General features: G+C 36.0%; 1 long non-coding RNA gene across 1 annotated transcript; it reads right to left on the bottom strand.

Moving 5' to 3' along the window:
- Window positions 1–989: 989 nt before the first annotated feature.
- LOC120307637 lies at window positions 990–19820 on the bottom strand. Its single transcript, XR_005556591.1, has 3 exons — window positions 19473–19820; window positions 16383–16613; window positions 990–1125 (listed from the first exon to the last, which is right to left on the bottom strand). It is a non-coding gene; the product is annotated as an uncharacterized LOC120307637 (long non-coding RNA).
- Between the last annotated feature and the right edge of the window lie 245 nt (window positions 19821–20065).

Here is a 20065-nt window from a genome sequence, read left to right as displayed (position 1 = left end):
GGACCTGTAAATTAAATAAATAAACATGAAAAATATGATTCTCCCTTATGTATTTCAATACTTTGTCACACTGCAGTAATTTCTCTTTTATTTTTTGTGCAAATGATAGCCCAACTTAGTATGTTCTTCTGAAGAAAAAAGGCCTATGCTACATTTATCCTACACATTTTTTTTTCCTGAACAAATCATCTTTCTTCTATCCAGACTGAATATCTCTTAGATTCCATGTGGTCTAGACAATTCTGAAAATTTGGCAACATCCTGAAGTGGTTAGAAAGGTCAATCTCCCTTTGATCAAAAGCAGGACTGGACATGATTAGTACTTGGATGAGGCACCTCCATAAATCCCAGAGCTTTAGGTGAGGTTGAGTATTCGGTAAACGTCTCAGAAGAAAACAGTGGCAAACCACTTCTATGTTGTTTGTATGGCTGCCAAATAAAATCAACTGATGTGTCTATGAAGTCATTTGGATTTGAGCTCAGCTCAAAGGAAACTTTTATCGTTTTTGAGGTTCTTACTTTCCAAATATAGCAGCAATTGATAGAAAGGCTTGGACCAGGATCTATCCTTTCCCTGTTAAAAAAAAATATGTCACTATTCTGAACTTTAGTAGTAAGAAGGTTGGTAGAAGAAAAATTAGTAGTAGCAATAAGAAGGTTGGTAGAAGAAAAATTAAACAATGTTTGCTTTTAATATCGCCTTCTTAAAATAAACATATTTTTTTTAAAAAAATAGACTGAGTTTCACTAAACTTTCCAGACCCTGTCTTCTTCACTCAAAGTTTGCTATGTTTAGATTCATTGCAAATTAAAAGCTGTATTATTATTTCTTACTTTCTTATTATTTACAGAAGGCTGCATCTGATTTTCACATTACAGAAATATATATTAGAAAGAACTTTTTCAAGTGCACACACATCTATACTCTACACAATTTGTGTTTACAATAATGTAGTCAATTGAAAAGATATTTGTTCTTTGCTCACTCACCGGTTCTTTGCTCAAAAATGAGCAACAAGATGCACAGACAGACGAACAAAGGATTGTTCATATATCTTAATTTCTAAAGGTAGTAGATCTTTGGGTTTGTGATCATCCAAATGTGGCCTATAGCTCATTCAGTACCTTTCAAGAAAAGAAAGCTTGTGTATATTTTTAAAAGACAAGGTGTTTGTTTGTTACAAAGCATATCTGATTAACCGTATCAGTTAATAAAAATAATTTTCTGATATAGTAATTTTTTTGCCATATCTTTGCCTAATCCTTGGCTGGAAGGATTAGGGGGAATATGTTTCCTGCCTATTTTACTCAGCCCACTGTATCAACCATTAGGTGAAATTTCTGAATTCCATTAAGCAGCAATCCAATGTACTTGTCATGGTTCCGACAGATGAAACTCTTCAAAGAACTTCGAGGCATTGTTTACCTTAAAAAGTCTTTAGTTTGAGTACCATAACATCAGCATTGTATAATCGAAGCCAAAAACTGAATTCCCCTCCCCTGAGCACATAGTATCAAAGCACAATTCCCTCCTCCGATTAACAATCATAAATCACATTCCCCAATTAGCTTGAAGCGCCGGCTTCCTCTCTGTTCTCCAGCCCACCAATTCCTTATCGGCTCTGGTTACAACAACCTTGCTTCTCACGCTGGGTCCAGTATTGTTATGTCTAGCTCAGTGTTTCTCAACCTTGACAATTTTAAGGCATGTGGACTTCAACTCCCAGAATTCTGGGAGTTGAAGTCCACATGCCTTAAAATTGTCAAGGTTGAGAAACACTGGTCTAGTTTAAGTCCATATGCCTTAAAATTGCCAAGCTTGAGAAACACTGGTTGAAGTCCACATGCCTTAAAATTGTCAAGGTTGAGAAACACTGGTCCAGAACACTGGTCTCGTTCACATTCCCCCTCCCAGCATCATCTAACTCTAAAAGCAAAAGGTAAAAGATGGCTCCATTTCCATATGTTGTCAATGCAAAAACATCTGATGTTAGCAGCGTTGACAGTACTTTTCTGCCATGGATAAATGAACTTGCTACACACAGAATTCCCCAGCCAGCCATGGGAGTTGAAGCCCACACATCTTAAAGTTGCCAAGGCTGAGAAACACTGTCCTACTGGAACAGTCCAAGGGTATGGCTATCTTCCTCAGCATTCAGTTAAATTTTTCCTTCTTCATCCTAGGATGCCCCAGCACTAATAAACAGGAATAAAATACACCAAAGCTTTTGGAGAACATTTTGTTCTTGTCGCCAATAGCCATAGTCCCTTCAGTGAGTCAGAAATTTAAGACCATCAGTCACAACAATTATAAAATAAATTTACAATTAAGTAAACTGCAGCATCATATTTTATTATCCGTTTCCAAAATAGTTGCCTTTTAATCTTTGGCCTTAAGAACAACAAGCACTGTGGTACGTGAAAAGATATAACCTATTTATTATCTTCAATCTGCGTGCCTTCACTCCTTTTAGGTTCAAGTGAATACATGAGTATTTCACTTGAACACAGATTATCCTACCCACTAATCAAGACATTTCAGACTGGTTTCTGGGCAGTGGTGGGATTCAAATATGTGAACAACCAGTTCTCTTGTGGATGCCATTTCCAGAAGTCTGTTCTGGGCTTGGTCAACAAAAAAATTAGCTACCAGTTCTTCAGAAGTGGTGCAAACTGGCTGAATCCCACCACTGTTTCTGGATCTCCCTACTGCTAGTCATATCTTCCCTGTGAAGGGTGTAGAGCCTTCTTTATATGAATAGGAACCCTAGAGCAACCTTGGCTCTTTTATGGGGTAGGCAACCTTGGCTCTTTTATGACTCGTGGACTTCAACTTTCAGGAATTCTGGGAGTTGAAGTCCACAAGTCATAAAAGAGCCAAGGTTGCCTACCCCTGCCCTAGAGCAATCAACATTCCTGACTGTTAGAAAGTTTTATGTGTATAGAATTATTTCTCACAAGTAGTCCATATCAGGGAGTCAGTTTATTATTTTTATATGAAGCTATTCAACCTGTTAACTTCAAATAAAGTTAGACTGCATTAAAACAATTACAATATAGAATAAGGCATACTAAAAACCATCTATTGAAAGAATATTAAAAACTGATAATTCAGTATGGGCAGACAGCTTTGAAAGCTGGAGACCCACAGTCATAATTTTAAGCAATCACACCTTTAACAATGCAGCCCATATGAGATCTGGCAAGCAGGGATATCAGGGTCAGATGGCATGGCCAACGGCAGTCCCTAAAACTTTCATTAAATTTGGGGAAACCCAGCTTGTATATGGTTGTGTAAGACTTCAAAGGAAGAAGCATCAACATGGAGCACATGCCTCTTGCCCAATTTCAGGGAAGTGCATGACTCAAAAACGGTCTCCTCCATACCCAGATCATCCAAATGACAAAAATGTTAAAAGAGCTTTTCCTCTTCTTTTCTGTAGGGTATAATTTTGCCGCCTCCATATAAAATAATTAGGCTGAAAAGATATGAAGCAACATGTAATGCAGGCAATGAGGCACCTATCTTGGAACAGATAATTAAAAATTAAGGATTGTTCACAGGTGATGTGATGTTCAAAGAGGGCTGATTTGATGCCTGATAGAACCAGACTTACGTAGAACAGAAGTCTTCACTCCAGGAGTCTTTTGCCTGTGAAATAATGATGATGATGATGATGATGATGATGATGATGATGATGATGATGATGATGATGGAAGGGACCTTGGAGATCTTCTAGTCCAACCCCCCTGCTCAAGCAGGAACCCCTATACCATTTCAGACAAATAGCTGTCTAGTCTCTTCTTAAAAACTCCCAGTGTTGGAGCATTCACAGCTTCTGGAGGCAGGTTGTTCCATGGATTAATTATTCCAACTGTCAGGAAAGTTCTAGGTGGCTTCTCTCCTTGATTAGTTTCCATCCATTGCTTCTTGTCCTGCCTTCAGGTGCTTTGGAGAATAGCTTGACTCCCTCTTCTTTGTGGCAGCCCCTGAGGTATTGGAGCACTGCTATCATGTCCCCCCCCCCATCCTTCTCTTCATTAAACTAGACATACCCAATTCCAGCAACTGTTCCTTACATGTTTTAGCCTCCAGTCCCCCAATCATCTTTGTTGCATCTTTATGTTAAGGATCATATAAGTAGCTGCTAAAGGCAAGTCCAATCTTACCAAGCAAAACAAAGATCTGCATTTCATCTGCATGTATTTTATTGCTCTTTTTCATCTGAATAAAATAAAAAAAGTTCAATATACCATTCTTTTGATATTTTCATCATATTAGTCAGCCCAGACTTTATGCACGTTATTTATAATGAAATCTCATTGATTTTCAGAGCTCCTTCTTCTATGGTGCAGCCAGATCCACAATGCAATAAAAGGTGCGATCCTCTGATAATTTTGTAGAGAATGTGCCACTACAATTGCTGTTGATTTAACATAAATTGTGCATCTGCACCTATTCCCTCAGTGGCATTTACTTCTAAATAGACACACAAAAAGATTATGCTGATAAATTAAATTAAATTAATACCATGTCACCACACTAATCTGTGGATTTTTTTTACCATACTTTGATATCATATGTTTTTTATACAGCATGGGAGCCAATGCTTTGAGCTACAGTAAGTTCCCAGGAATTCTAGAAGCAAATCCAGTTTAGAATAATAACATCTTCTAAGTACTGTAAAAAGATATTGCAAAAGATTAGACTTGATTCATCAAAAAGAAAGTTACAGCAACCATCCTCAGTTTAGCATACGCCAAACATTAACTTCCTATCTGAGAATTATGAAAGCTGATGTTCAGCACAGCTGGAGGTCACCAATTTGGGGAAGATTGAGTTAGACTGATTTGCAAAATCCTTCCAATTATTACTCCCTTCCTGTTGGCTATCTATGGTATATGAATGAGCAAACATTAAAAATCAGATTTAAGTATGGAAATAATCTCTGTATTTCTAGGTGACACATTTGATTTCATTACATTCTATTCTCGTATTCAGTTATAAACTAGCAACATGTAATTCATATCTTAATGGCCATTTCCCAGTAATAATATTAAAAGTATGTCATGCTTTTTCCCATATGTGATTTGTTGCAGTATCTTGCCTGTTATTATTGTTAAAGAAGATGGATTAAGAAAACATGTACTATAAAGCCCTTCACTGAAAGACAGAATGGGATATTTTTGAGAGATCAGCAGGCAAACAAGCTTGGACGCCAGATGTACATGTCTTCCAGATGCTCCTGTTCCAGGAACTTTCCTATAATGCTTTTCAGACATACTCACACCCCCATATATCTACTTGCAGGAGATGCTTTGTTAAAATACAGCATGCTAAGTGGGCCTTTTCTGAGGTTCATCTTCCTTCCAATGGGAAACAGACAGTTATATGTGTGTGAAGTATGACTGAAGTTTGATTGCTCTGGAGATACCCAGATACAAATCCATATTCATCCATGTTGCACTTTGGGTAGCTTATGGCCAATTATTGTCTCTCAACTCCATCTAGCTGACAGAGTTGATGCCATGAAGATAAAATGAGTGGAGATATGTGTATTGAATCAATTTGGACACTTATTGGAAAGAATAGAATAGAATAGAATAGAATAGAATAGAATAGAATAGAATAGAATAGCCATGCAATACAAACTCTGACCTTTCATTGACCAATGAACTCTGCTCTCTTTGAAATGTGTTGACTCAAGTAACATATCTTTTACAGTAGTTCCTCTTCTTAACAAGGCTTGCCTGACCTTCCTGAATTGACTGTTTAGATGCCAAGCATTTCCTTCCAATATTACTATGTTTTTGAAAAGGATGAAAAAGAACAGCCTTGATATATATATATATATCATCTCCAGAACAAAACGCTTAGCTGACGAACAACACCTAAAACCCGAACTACACACTCTCACCAATATACTAACATCCAATGGATTCCATAGAAATAAGATTACAAACCTAATCCAAAAAGAAACCCCCACTAAAATCCAAGACAAAGAACAAGAAAACGGCAAAGCCCTCCTCCCATACATAAAAGGCACCACAGACAGAATCAGTAAGATCCTCCATAAACACAACATCAAAACAGCATTCTGCACAAACAGAAAAATACCACCATCCTTAGAAACCCCAAAGATAAAATTGAATTAGAAAATCAAGGAGTATACGAAATCCCATGCACCACTTGTCCCACCACATACATCGGACAAACCAACAGAAGAATAAGTGCACGCATTGAAGAACATAAGAACTCAGTCAAAAAAGAGGAACCAACATCTTCCCTGGTCCAACACCTTAAAGCCACAGGACATGAAATTGACTTTAAAAATACCAGAACCATTGCCAAAAGTGAACATTTTAATAACAGAATAATCAGAGAAGCCATCGAGATAGAAAAACGCCCACACAGCATGAACAAGCGAGATGATACCTCCCGCCTACCAGCCATTTGGAACCCTGCCCTTATTGACAAACGACTCCCTAACCCCAAAATCTTAAACCCCTCTGCAACTCAGACTAACCTGAGCACAACCAAACAGAACACTCCCCCAGCCAATCAGAGCACAGCCAAGCCCCTAACCATTCAGAACACACCTCCACCCAAGCAGAACACAGCCAAGCTCCCATCCAATCAGTTCATACCCTCACTGGCAGTTAAAAGGAAGAAACAGCTAAAACCACACATTGCTGCTCAAAGCAAGAAGCTAAAAACACCAGCCTGAAGATGACGAATGTGACTTCGTCGAAACGTTGCCAAGACACTTCCAATTTTACGCGGGAGAAAACCCGAACAACCAAAGACATATATATATATATATATATATATATATATAATTTAGCTTTTATATATTATTTAGCTTGTTTTATTTATATTATTTATAATATATATATTATTTAGCTTTCCTTCATCTGAGTCTGTTCCAATGTAATCAACACCATTCTCAGTCAGTACTATCACAATAAATCCAGAAATGTTCAGGAGATCTAGCTCATTTGAATGCATTAGCATCGCTTAGGAAATTCCTGAATTGTGCATTTGGATGAATCCATTGATGAACAGGGTACCAACTCAGACAAACAAGCTAACAAGAAACAACAGTCTAATTAAGAAACCACCAAGAACATTCCCACCAATGTTAATAGGGCAAGCCACTAGTATATAAACAGAGAGCAAACCTCACTCCCCTCTGGCACTGATGATGTTACCTAGTTGGGTAATGAAACATCTGCAAGAAAACACTCAAGCTCAGAGAGCATCAAGGATCCCACAGTTCAACCCTGAGCTACAAATATTTTCTTCTAAGGGTACATATCTCAAGCCATATGTCTAAAACTTTGAGGTGTCAGAGTAATTTTCTTCAGGGAATAGAAAGGCTTGGATTTCAGTACTGGGTAGGAATCCCTTCGAATTAAAATCTGCTTAGTGATCAGTAAAGTAGAACCAGTCCAGTTCCAATATAATGGGAGTGGATTTTTATTTATTCATTTGATGATTTATTTTATGATTTGTTACAAATGGGTTTGTTCATTCTTGTTCATTCAAGATTCTCCCCTGCCTCTCAGATCTATCTGATATATTATTCTTAGCCATCCGTTTATTTGATGTGATTTATGATAGGGTCATAAAGTCATCAAAGCACTTATTCCTCTTTGTTTTGCTGCTCTCTGCAAGAAATTGTAAAAAAAAAAAAAAGTGGGAGGTTTTGAATGTGCACCCAAGTTCTCTGTTAGATCACACGTTTTTGCAGACGTGATGTAGAAGCTTGGAGGGACTTCCTGAACATCTGTTTTCTTGCTTCATTTTGTCTGACCCACTTAATGTGACATCCTAACTTATATCTCTATTGCTGGCAATGAGATTGTTTGTCTGTCTTTTGAGAATTGGGGAGAATACTTTGTAGATATAATTGCTTTTTTATGTGAATGTTCGGACTTCCAAAAACAATTGTTTTTTGCCAATTCCAAATTTTGATTGCCAGTTTGTAAACAATTCTTTACTCAAATCTTTCATTTGTAGAATATTAAATAGGATTACAGTATGGGAAGATAAGAAGAAGCATAAATAAAGCCATATTTTGGGCCTGGTTATCAATTCTGGGTTTGTATATGTAAGCTGGCAGTATTTTGGTGATGATCATCCTCCTAATCATCTCTGTATGAGTTTTGATCCCTCAAGTCCACTTTTACTAATTATCTACATCTCTATTTTCTCCAGCAGCTCTTTATTGCTTCATAATTAGATCATATGATGCATATTTGTACTTTCATCTATATATGATTCTGGTCTCGTACTTTCTGCTGTGATCTGACCATTTTGGGGATTGATAGTGTGTCCCTTCCTGGCCATAGGAGATGATTGCTATTAAAACAGTTTTTCTTGTGTCAATGGTTAAGAAAGTAGATGTCATTCATTTGGAGTGGTAGTGGTTGTTTTCTTTCTGGTTTACTCAACAGAAGCCACTCACAATTATCTTGGAATTCAGCAGCATATAAACTGCCTAAATGAATTAAAAGGAAAATATGTCCTGTGGCCAGTTCCCATAACAAATCTGCTAAAACCCAATATACATCACAAACAAGCAAAATCTGATCAAATGTGGAGAAAACTCAACTGATAAATATGTCTGCTTTTACTGGTTTACTAGTTTTGCTTTATCTGGTTTTGCATTTATATTTGTAATGTCAACTTAAAATTGCACAAACCTTTTAACCAGCATAACAAAATGCAATTAGAGAATAAGAACTAAATAAAAGGTCAAAATAATCTTTCTGGGACTTCCTAAAATAAATGAGCAGTATGGGAAACATTCAGAATAGAAGGCTCTTTAGATTATTAAAAACACCCTTAGGCACATACATATACATCCATAAAAATATGTCCATTAATTCCAGGTCATCAAGGCAGCATATTAATGTATTAATGCTACAGTTTATTGTTATTAATTAAATAGTTTGGTCTTACTAAACTACATCCTAGAAATTTAATGAAAAATAAAAGCTTTTGCTAGATCCTCCAAAATGGTAACACTGAAGATATGCATTCTTCCATCATATCAGAATTTTCTATCTGAATATTACATCAAATTATATCAAATTCACACAATGAAAAACAAAGGACAAGTGCATTGTTGTTGTTTTTTAACTCCATAACATTTTCCGTTTCTTACTTCCTTTTTGGTCCATATGTGTAGAAAGATCACAGCCAAAATAAGGTTCTCTTTCTTTCTTTCTTTCTTTCTTTCTTTCTTTCTTTCTTTCTTTCTTTCTTTCTTTCTTTCTTTCTTTCTTTTTTTCTTTCGAACAGTTATGGGAGAGATTGTCCCCATTCTCCTTTTACTGACCTTGAAATTATCCAAATTAATTTTGAAGAAGGAAAATAACTCAGATCCATTGACAAATCAATCTGAAGCATCAGATGGACAACTTATACTGAAGTGGGACTGGGAGAAAAAACTGAGATAGTTGCAGGAAGATTGCATAAGCACCGGGGAACCTGTTTACTGTAGTTTGAATGATGAAGAATTTGGAGTGGGGGAGCCTCACAAGGCCCATCTCTTCATTGAAACAGGCTTTTGCCTATCCTTAAAGAAGAGAAAATTTTGCTGGCATCCTCAGCTTGTATTCTGGTAAGATATGCTCGAAATTATATTTGCTTTACAATTGTGTTCCAAAGCTAACCACTGATGTTTTGTTCCGACTGCTACATGCAGCCATTAATTGATTAGTTTAATGTTACAATTTGGCAGCTAATTCTAAGGATTTCCCGATTATGTTGGCACCAAGGCACTAAGTCAGCATGTTGTTGTGCATCATTGAAACCAATACAATTACTATTCAGCACAAAAAAATCACACTTACTTCTGGACTGGAAAACCTCCAATACTGTATGAGCCTTGAAGATCATATTGGAATTGTAATAACTGAATCATTAGTGTACTGGGGAGCAGAGGAAGGTGGAGGGTGAAGGAAAAGCATTAAATCTGTCATGACACCAAATGGTTCATTCCAAAGTTATAACTGGAAGAAGAAAATATATAACAGATTTTGATGGCTTACATAAAGGTTTGGGCAGCCAAATCTTGTAATAGAAAAATGTCAAAGGACTAATATAGCCAGGTCTATTTTCATTCAAATATTGCTCAATCCTGAGCCCCCAATATTTCTGGTGTATCGTTATAGCCAATTGTCCCGCTTCAAGTTCCTTTGGTGATGGATGCCTCATCATAGCTTGTAAACCTGCGCACAACTTGTGACTCACCATCCTGAATGCATCATGCATTTTCATCTCCTAAGAACATTGTGTTAATATGAGTTTAAGAAACCTTTTAAACTCTTAATCAGCAATTGCTAAACAACAGCAAATGGATAGGAGTGCAAAGATGCTAAGATGATGAGTGAATTGCAGGAAAATTTGTAGAATGAACAGAGGAGAAAAGTTGTAGTTTAGTTGGTAAGCAGCTATTGGTCCTGATGATCGCAACTATGGAGGATTTCAGCTATCTAAGACTTGCAGAGCCCTTTGGAATCTTCTAAAATCATGTTGCTCCATGCTTAGCTAATTGCCAGAAGATGCCGGATCTAAATGGCTGTGAAATAAGTGATCACAGCCATTACTGCCCCTAGAGAAATCTATGGTGACAAGATAGGCCAGAATGGCCTGCAGGCAAAAGAGGCAATAGCGTAGGGGCTATTGTTGCTAATAGAGTAAGTGACAGCATAAGAAATGTTTGAAAATATTGCGACATTTTACAGGTTGAAAACTCTCTTACATTCTGTCAGAGTTTTTGTTTAATAGAAACTCAGAAATTAATGCCACATGGATATCTGGCTATAGCCCTGTTATCTTCTGATCCTCTATTATGACTCTTTAGGGGAAAAATGGTATATAACAAAAAAATGAAATATTGCAAACGTTTCTAAACTTAAATTGTTTACTTAATTTACCCATGTGAATATTCCATTAGTCCCATGCATGAACACTTTAAAAAGAGCAAATCAGTTGGGCAACCCAGAAAGGATTTAACATAGCTGAGTTTAATTGATGGCTTCTTTATAGGTTAACCTTGACTGCATAGCTTGTCTACAATGCCCCATTGTTTGACTCTTTGTTGGTGATAGTGTTGCTGGCATTCAGTTTCCACCCTTGCATGATTTCAGCGAGCTTTTTAAAATGACTATCTGATATTCTTGGTATTAAATAGCATTCTTCATTTCTGTGCACACAACCTAGGCACATTTCAGTATTCTTATCAAATACTTTATCTCTACGTTAGCATTAATAATTAAACATGCAGCATGCACTCCAACTATCCCATTACAATCTCTTTGTGAAACATTATGTCAACATAGTCACTTTCTTATCACTTGGGTGGCTCTTAATTTACTTTTGAGGTAGTTGCACAAAGTTTGCATCCATATCCAGTCCAACTTTATGCTTGAAATAGCAGAGATTATCACTGATTGTACTGAACCAAGAGAAACTTCTCAGTCCAAGAACACTTGCAAATGCACATGTCTGTATTATTGAAGTTAATATACAATTGAAGGAGTATCAGCGTGTCACCAAATCCTCTGGCTACAACCCAGCAAGCAATATGAGGATGTGGTTATGGCAAATGAGTTTGCATATTTAAGCAGCGTTCAAAGGGGGGTAGTCAGGAATTTAAAGATAAGTATATGTTTAAGAAGAATGCATCCTCAAGATCACAGTAAGTAAGTTGAAACCCAGTGTGTGCTAAATCATAATGCATACTCAGAATTAAATACTGTATCACTATCCTAAGTTATTTGCTGATTTGGCATCAACATAAATGCCATGGTTTGTATTTTAACATGTACCAAATGTGGTGATATACTTTATAACATACTACAGAATAACTTATGTCTTGGGCAATCATACTGAGAAGATCCTTGAATATGCCAGTCATATATTTTAATGGTATGGAACATATGTGGTATGCAATGAAGTTTCTTTTTAATGTATGCTGGATTAGTGTACATTTAAAGTGACAATAAAGTTTTTATTCTATTCTATTCAAATGTGAAAGTATTATTGGGCAAGATTACATGCATACATTTTCCTTTGTTTTGTTATATATGCTAGACCAGTGTTTCTCAGCCTTAGCAGCTTGAAGATATCTGGACTTCAACTCCTAGAACTTCCAGCCAGTGAAGTTGCTAAAACACTATGCTAGATAATATGGCAGGACTCCTGACTTGTTTGCTTCTAAATTCTTTTGAGATGTAAACTGTAAACAGCTCAGAAATATCTTCAGTGACTAAAAAGTAGTCTCCAGCAAGTGGCCTTTGACTTCTAGTGATTTTATCACATGGTGTTTCATGTCTTTTTCTTGGCAGCATAATGGAAGTGGATTGTCATTGCCTTTTGAGAACTATTTTTAATATCTTAGTCTAACCTATAACCCTGAATTTTTTTAGAGGTTTCCCACCCTTATGCTAATCAGACCATACCAGACAAAGTCAGCCAGATATCACCATCTGCTGTGTTTAATCCAACTAACATCGGCTTTTTAGACTTTAAGGATCTGGTTACTAAAAGGTCCACATATTCAAAAACAGTGTCTTTATAATAAATTATAGAAAGAGGGGAGTGTTTTGTATTTAAACTATATTTAAACTTAAGAAAAAATGGGGATAGTTTCAAATGATCAAAGTTAAAATACATTATATACCATTGTTAATTGTATACTTTTAATCTGTGGACTTCCAAAGTATAATATTAATAGGGTCATATACAACAATAATGCAATAAGCATTCTCAAATGAAAAGCTTTTATGACTTCAATAGAAAAATTACATAGGAACACATACTGACTAAAATTTGCTAAATGGGTGGGGTTTTGATGAAGGGGACAAATAGTTTTCTAGCTAAATCTATTACTGCCATACAAAAACTGTGTTTCTTCAACAGATTCTAACTGACAATAAAGAGATCTGCCAGGTTAATAGGGAGATCTGCTAGCACAGTGGTTCTGAACCTGTGGGTCGGGACCCCATTTGAGGTCGAATGACCATTTCACGGGGGTTGCCAAACAACGCAGTCTGCCATTTTTTTCCCCTTTTCCTTAGCTATGCTACTCCCTTTTATTCTATTGGCTTTTGAAAGCCAATAGAATAGACTCTCTTGAATAGAGTCTAATTCTATTGGCTTTCAAAAGCCCATAGGAATTGTCCAGGCTGTCTCTGCCCTGCTGAGCCCGCCAAAAGTCCCATTCTGCAAATGGTGCTGCACCAGTTGAGTAGTCCTTGACTTACGACCGGTTGAGTAGTCCTCGACTTACGACCAGTTGGGGGTCACGGCAGTAAAAAGGTTGAGAACCACTGTGCTAGCAAGAGGGGAGAAGAAGCCAAAAAAATATGAATACTGTAGCACTGCATTCAGTCCCCATTCAGAGTCACCTCTTGACAAGATGGGTGGCATATAAATTTAATAAACAAACAAACAAACAAACAAAAATAAATAAATAAATAAATAAATAAATAAATAAATAAATAAATTCAACCTATGGAGATGTGTAAAATGTTGACATAAAATTGACCAGACCTAATTTTAGTAGTCCTAAATAATTTCTAATCCCTGGAATGCAGTGATGGTTTCAAGCAATCCTTCTGGCTATGAAGGATTTGAATTTAGGATAGATTCAATCACCATAATGTCAGCTCAACAACTTAACTTTTTAGAATTGGGTTGCCCAAGGCATTAAATGCATTGGGAGTACTTAATTGTCCTTTGCTCTTTTCATGTATGCCCATAGCTAGTTGCAAAGATAAATGCAGACAAATTCAAAAACTGTGTTGAGCCAATATCATAAAATGGCATAAGAAAACTTGCAACCATCATCCATGTGAGTTGTCTCTGGAGTGGAGGGACAGAGGGGCAGAAGATAGATATTTTACAACTGCAGTGCTAATGTTTTAGTATTAATTCCATACAAAGTCAGATTTTGTTCAGTACTCACACATACAGTATCTCTTTTAAAAGCATATTTAAAACATTCTTGGCACAGGAGCATAAACATTTTGTGATAAAGAATTAAATAAATAAAGACACCAACATAAGCAAAGCTATGGTCTTTCCTTGAACTTTCCATCCATTTCTAAACCGAAACTATATTTTGTATGTGTGTTTACATTTAAGAAATGTAAATGTTCCTTAACTTATATGATCTGGTCCAGTCCTTGTTTTGGTTTCAAATCACTACAATTCACTTTGATTTTGGGACGAAATATTACAGTTAAGGATCTTTTTTTTTTAATAAAATTTTTTTATTTTCCATTTATTCAACATATACAACAAAATTCACTTTACAAAATAATAACCATAGGTGCCGCTTGCTCATTCCTGCCAAGCTGCATCCACCCTCTCTAATACCTTCCCTACTTCCCTCCTCTTTCTCTCCTCCCCTCACTACTCTCTTCCCCTCCCCTTCTCCTCTTACCATCCTACTTCCTCCCTTCACTTTCCTCCCCTCTCATCCCTCTCAAATACAGGAATACAGCGTAGGGAAAATGCCCAAGCAGCACCTCTCTCATAAATTACTATATCTATATTATCCTATTCTACCTATTTACCCACCCACTCACCCACCCACCCACCCTCACCCCCCCTTCACTTCCCAGAGCAGAGTACAGGGTTATTAATACAGTTAAGGATCTTAAGGAGATGTTAAACTATATTCTTCAAACATAGGATTTCTCATTTCATGAATTGCTAAGACCATATTAGGTCTGAGGCATGGCAAAACTGATAATTTTAAGTAATTGGAAGTAATCTTCCTGTCCCTTTTAAGCAATGGATCCAGAATATGAATCTATTAGCTATTTCTAAAATATTTTTCTGTTCCAAAAATAGAAGATAAAGTAATTTGTTTCTATATAGACTAGATTTTATAAGTGTAAGAAATTATATCACTATCAGTTATTATATGGAACTTTCTTTTTTCTGTTAATTAACTTTTTGTTGGTTATAACACTATAACATATCCAAGGGTTTTTTATTTCCCTGCTACATTAACTTTTTTCTATCATGGCTCTGCTTTCTTTGCATTTTACACAAAATGGGGGGGGGAGACTGCATTTTTTTTCTAGACTAAAATAAACATCTGAAAAATATACTCTTTCTCTAATGTTTGATGACAATGTTCTCAGAAGAAAAAATAAAGGGGCTTTTCTACTGATATCCGTTTAACCATCTTTCAGACTGATTTCTTTGTATTTGATGAAATAACAGGAAATATAGTAATCATAATGGATTTAAGGAAAAACTATGATGCTGATGCACTTGAAAGGAAAATATGCCACTGGAATTTTCTCCCCAATATTTGTAATTCTTTTAAAATGCAGCACCATTTTAAAGTAGAACAGCCTCTTATATGGAGAGGAAACCTAGAACTAAGAAATTTCCTGACAGTTAGAAAAATTAATCCATGGAACAACTTGTCTCCAGAAGTTGTGAATGCTCCAACTCTGGAAGTTTTTTTTTTTAAGTGATCAGACTGAATCTCTCTTTGCTAGATTTTTTTAAAGTTCTTAAAGCCCAACCTATTCCAGGCATCCAATTTGGGTAACTTTGGACCAGTCACATTCTCTCAGCACAATTCACCTCACAGGGTTTTGTTGTGGAGAAATTAGGAGAAAGAAGGAGTATTAGTAAGGTGACCAACTTTTTTACAATAAAAAGGAGGACACAAATAAATTGAAGAAAAAAATATCGTAAATAAAAGAAACATTTTATTCATTGCAACAATAATACAGACAACTTGCATGTGCAAAGTTTGCCAGCCGGGTGTTTTGGTGCGCTCAGCAGCAATTCCTATTGGCTTTCGAAAGCCAATAGGGGAAGTAGCACAGCTCATGCAAAAATTGAAAAAAAAAACCATGAAAAAAAGGTGCCGGAGTGCCGTTCTGAGCGTTCTATGAGGGGAAAAAAAAGCCCTGCAGTTTAGTCTTCAAATATTGAAAAGGAGGACATGAAGGAGGACACTTTTTGAGGGAGGACAGAACTTACAAAAGGAGGACTGTCCTCCCTAAAGGAGGACGGTTGGTCACCTTAGTATTAGGTATGTTCGCTATCTTGAATTGTTTATAAAAATAACAAAGGAAGGATATATATTAGACAAATAAACAAATAAATGCAAGCTAGCCATGTCTGTGAATCTAACACAGGTGGTTAGTTTATGGTTCAGTCATGAGACTCAGAAAACCACCCACACACTTGCGGCAATACAAATAGGAGATTCTGGTTTTCACATTCTAGTTTCAATTTTCTAAAGCTGCAATCAATGGGCTGAGTTTGTTTTGGGGCAAAAGCAAAAATGTATTTACTGAAAGGGATGAGGGGGGAGTGGCTGTCTTACCTTGATAATGTTGTCTAATGTTGTAATAGTTTATTGTGAGTATATCAATGAAATTAATCAGGGAATTGATCTTGATATTCAATGTTTCGTTTGTAGGTTGTTTGCTCTTCAGCTCCTCCAGCTAATGATGCTGTTACAATCCAAGGAAGAAATCTCAGGATAAAAGCAATAAGGAAACTTCACCATGTACGTCACTTTCATTTGCAAAATTGGAGGAAAAAACACAGGTGACTGGGGAGAAAAAGGAGAAAAAATATTTTTAGTCCATGTTACAATCATTTTTGAAATCCAACACCCAATTCTGTTTGAAGTACAGTAAATAAGTAAGAAGTGAGGAAACATTCACAAACTGAGGTGATGAAGAGATTAAAACACTTTCTGAAAATGCCATCTCAGACTTTGGAGCTGCCTTGTTTAAAAGGAATTGTGACTAAAGGCAACATGACTGAGGATCATGAAGCTTTAATCATACAGAGAAGCCCTCTTTCTTTATTAGAAATCATGAGCCAGCAATATATTGCTTTTGTCAAAAGAGCTAATGCAGTCTTGGGATTCATCAACAGAGATATTACTTGTGATCATAAGAAGTGAAGGTTGTATTTTATGATTACTGGTCAGACCATACCTGAAGTAATGAATCTAGTTTCAACTTCCATAAGTCAGGAAGAGCACTGGGGAACTGATAAGAGTGTAGAGAAGAGCAATGAAGATGGTGAGGGGCTTGCAACACTAAACCCTATTAAAAACAATTGAAGGGATTGAGATTATTTAATCTGAAGAAAGGAAAGCTAAGGAAAGAATGATAGAAACCTTCAAACACTTGAAAAGTGGTCACGGGGGAAAGGTGAAGATTTATTCTCAGTAGTTCCTGAAAGCAAAAGAATAAACAATGGAAGCTTTACAAGAAATGATCCAAACTCAAAACAAGGAAACTTTCTAACCATGAGCATTATTAAGCAGTGCAACAATCTATTTCTTGGAGTTTTTGCATCTTCTAGCACAATGTTATCAAGAAAAGGTTGTACAGCAACTTGTTGGGAATGGTCTGAGGATTTTTGCTCTTTACAGATAGTTCTAAGGTCTCTTTCCAACCTCTATAGTTCTGTGATCATCATTTAAGCCATCAGTGTATAAATACCCCAAGGTCTATGGAGATTCTCAATCATCCAGGTTATGGTTATCCCAAAGGTGATTTTCTAAAAGGTAGCTGGACTTTCTTGGAGTTTTTTCCCTTGAAAACATTTCACTTCTCATTCAAGAGAATCTTGGAACTGAAGAAGCTTCTTGGATGAAAAGCAAAACTTGGAATATTGCATCCAGTTTTGGTTGCTATGATATAAAAAAGATATTGAGACTTTAGAAAGAGTGCAGAGAAGAGCAACAAAGATGATTAGGGACTGGAAACTAAATATATAACTAACTGTTGCAGGAATTGGGTATATCTGATTTAATGAAAGAAAGGACGAGGGGTGACATGATAGCAATGTTCCAATATCTAAGGGGCTGTTACAAAGAACAGGTGGGTCAGCCTATTCTCCAAAGCATCTGAAGGTAGAACAAGAAGCAATGATGGAAAATAATCAAGGAGAGAACCAACCTAGAAATAAGGAGAAATTTCCTAACAGAACAATTAATCAGTGGAATGGCCTGTCTTCAGAAGTTGTGTGTGCTCCATCACTGGAAATTTTTTATAAGTATTTTATTAATGTTCTAGTTTTACAATCATAAGTACTTAATAAACAATGTGTTGTCTGGGTCCATCAGTAATTCAATGGTACATATTAACTTCCTCAATCTAGGTACAATACTATACCATCCAGTGCTTCCTCTCTTCTTCCTGTGTTATACATTTTCCATACTGGGCAAATACAATTCTTATTGCTGTTAATGCATATACAATTGAATATCAGCATCTTTGTTAAATTTTTCTAATATTATGTATAATATTAGTAGTGTCAATTTAAAATATCTTTTCTAACCAAAACATACCTCAATTGCATTTGCACTTAATATCCATTTGTTCAATCAATATCCTTTTTTTCCTGCTTTTTTAAAAAATTTGATTTCCCATCAATGTTCAAAGTGTCTCTATCACTTAGAATTTTCTTATAATAAATTATATTTGGACAACCAAAGGCTTCCGTTGTTCAAATCTTCTTAGCATTTTCATATTTCTCTTCTCATGTCAAAAAGTAAAATTCTAGTTATAGATCCTATCTTTCTAGTTCTAATAACACTTCTATTTCTAAAAATGATCTATTCCTTAGCCATATTCAAACATCTCTTTAATAGTATAATATCCCATTTAATGGGTCAGGACCTCTATTTTCTTCAAACTTACTCTAGCTTTCTTCCTTTGCCAACTAACTTTCCAAGTCAATGCCTTTGAATCATCAAGTAGTTCTTCCTCTATTTTTATGTCTATTGTTTGGAATAAGTAAGACAATTTGGTTAAAGTATTTTTGGAAGAACACTCAGCCCATTGATATTCATTAGACAGCCTCCCTCCTTCTCCAATTTCCCACAATTCTCCTAACAGCTTTATCTTCCATTCAATCGGCTCTTCTTCCTTATCCTCAAAAGTATTCTGAGATCTTGACAGGTAAGATGTCTTTTCGGTTTCCAGTATTATCGCTACATCTTCTAATTCTTCATTTGTCCAAACGTGTTTGTTAATTCCTTCCTTTAGGTCCTCCATCTTTGGATCCGCTTCCTCTAATTTCCCTTATATTTTCTGGGTTATTAGTTCTTCCTTTATATTCATTTTCTGAATTTGTGGATTTAGATTAGAAAATTGTTCTTTTATCTCCTTTGTGTTATTTTTAGTCTCATCATGAGCTAAGGCAATTGTCTCTTGTATTAATTTTAACATAGAAAGAATTTCCTTTTGAGCTTTGTCAACATTTTCTTGTTGATATGTCAAGCTGGGGACTTTGGAGATAAGTGTTAGAGATGGTTTTTTATCATTTAAAGCTGAGTATGGAAGATTCATTTTGTTTTTATATGTGGTCTCTATAGTCCAATCTATTTAGGGATTTAAAGAGTTCCAGTCAATTGTAATTTGAGCTCCAAGTTATCCAGCCAGCTTACCAGTCCATCCTTAAGCCTCCTCTAAGCAAATATAAGCAAAATTCAAGTTTTTCTGTCCAATGAGAAGCATGTCCTTTCTGTCCAGAGAGAAAAAAGCAATTAAAAGTTGTTCATCAGTCAAAGGTTTATAATCCAAAGTATTCCATCATCCCAATCCATAATGCATGTTTCTTCTGCAGGTAAATAGCTCCATGACACATCTCTAAAAATCAGTTGGTATTTATATTCATGGTCCAGGCAGTCCAGTTTCAAAATAGTTTATCATCTCTGCCACACAGATAAGCAGCCCAAGAGTTTTTCCCCCTTTTCCCAGCTGCAATCTAGAAGAATGAAAATTTCCAAGGACAATGAAAGTCTTATCTGGGTCTGGGCTTCAAGCCAAGTTTCCCTTAAACATAATAAATTGTAGTGCTGTGGTTCACCACTAGATGTCGCTGATGCTGTCTTCCAGCTTTTTAAGTCCAAACTAATATTATGAGCTTTTCAAGTCTCTTTTTTTTAACAAAAAAATCTCAAAAGCACTTTTAGTCCCCAAATTTCAAAGTTATATATATATATATATATATATATATATATATATATATATATATATA

Source organism: Crotalus tigris, unplaced genomic scaffold, assembly GCF_016545835.1.
Source record: "Crotalus tigris isolate CLP2741 ecotype Arizona unplaced genomic scaffold, ASM1654583v1 scf7180000017800.2534000, whole genome shotgun sequence".
Lineage (NCBI taxonomy): Eukaryota > Metazoa > Chordata > Lepidosauria > Squamata > Viperidae > Crotalus > Crotalus tigris.
Note: the sequence above shows the minus strand (reverse complement) of the source record. Positions and strands in the feature narration are given on the sequence as shown.